We start from the raw sequence: 1,590 nt of genomic DNA, 5'->3' as shown, positions 1-1,590 counted from the left end.
CATCAACTTTACAATAGAATTGCATGACTACTTGAATCCTGGTAAGATGCTATATATTCTTTACATGCATAAAAAAATATGCAGGAATATTGTTTGGAGGTGACATCTGGGAAATACTTATTTTCAACTTTAAATTATTCTACTGCTATTTGGAATATCTGTGTAATAATTAATCTTTATTTGAATGGATTTTATCTCTGATATTTTATTTCAGTGGAAAATCTCTGGAGAAAGGGAACCCCTGTTTAGTTTCAAAGTACCTGTGAAACAGGCTGATACTGCCACCTTGGGGAAGACTCTTTCCAAGTAGTTCAAGGAGTTTTGAATGTTTGTCATATAAATCAATTTCATGTTTTCCCTGGCTTATTCCCACAGGAAGAAGACTTCTTAAATCTCTCTACCCATGCAGTCATAAGATCTTCCAGATGTCTACCAACTTAGGGTACATTACAATACATCCTGTAAAACATGCCTTTTTGTGGGGGGGGAAGAAGCACTGTGAAGTTTTCATTGTGATTTATCAGGACCTATTTTACTTTGACATTGCTGTTCAGGATACTTGCAAGTGGGCCAAGTCCCTACTCTACCCTCAGGAGCACACACAGACCCAAAGTTGGCACGTACTTCCTGGGGTTTAGTGTTATCCGTCACTCAAAAGCAATAATGTCAATCATAGCCTACATTTTATTCCTGAGATTTGATATTCCCCAAGTATCCCAGCAGGCTGTTTCCCTGTCTTGGCTCCTTCATCTGCTTTCTCTCTGTCTAGGTGAATGCATCTATGTCCCCTAACATCTATCCTGGAGCTAGCAATGGGTACTTGCCACAATGAATCTACAGGTCTTAATTTAAAGCACGGTCCTGGCAACTTAACTGTCTGGGTTAACAGAAGAGTCCTGTCTTCCTAATACCATCAGATCATCATGGGAAAGTAGGGCTGAAAGGCAGAATCCTGATTAAACCATCCCAGCCAAGAATCCGCCTAACTTGCTCTCATGATAATAGCCTGATTGGGCATCACTAGTAAAAGTATACTGCATGAAATCCATAGCTAAGTTTCAATATAGAAATGGTCTATGAAGGTAGCTCAGGGTTGCGTTATTGTATTGAAATGGAGGCTGAGGTTTCAGGCCACACTGGGCACTGGGACTGAAAAAACCTATCGTCTTGTAAAGTGAATCCCAACTACTCTTTCATTTCAAGGGATACTCTGTCCATAGAAAGGTTGTAGTACAGTGACAGGTTAGGAAAACTACCTTACTATGACTACTCTCTAAATGAACACAATTTTTGAGATAGCCCCAGTAAAGGAATTGAGGCACCTAACAGTTTGTATCATCTAAGTGCCTAGGCTCTCTTTACAGTGAATGAGGAGAATGTGTCAGTGTCAGAATAAGATTTAGAGCAACCAACATGCTGAGCAGGAAGCTGCCTAAAGTCAGTATGACCACAGTGCAGTTGTTTAGACTTAAACAATAGGAAATGCCAAAGACAGGAAGGCATCTTAAATCCCACCCTCTTTAGGTCTTCAGTGCCTTCCACAGTCTGCAATCCATACCAGAAGGAAAGTGCTTACAACTTGTTTTTCAA

The sequence above is a fragment of the Alligator sinensis genome, unplaced genomic scaffold (genome assembly GCF_000455745.1).
Source record: "Alligator sinensis unplaced genomic scaffold, ASM45574v1 scaffold1092_1, whole genome shotgun sequence".
Taxonomy (NCBI): domain Eukaryota; kingdom Metazoa; phylum Chordata; order Crocodylia; family Alligatoridae; genus Alligator; species Alligator sinensis.
The sequence above is the reverse complement of the archived record's forward strand: the minus strand, read 5'-3'. Positions refer to the sequence as shown.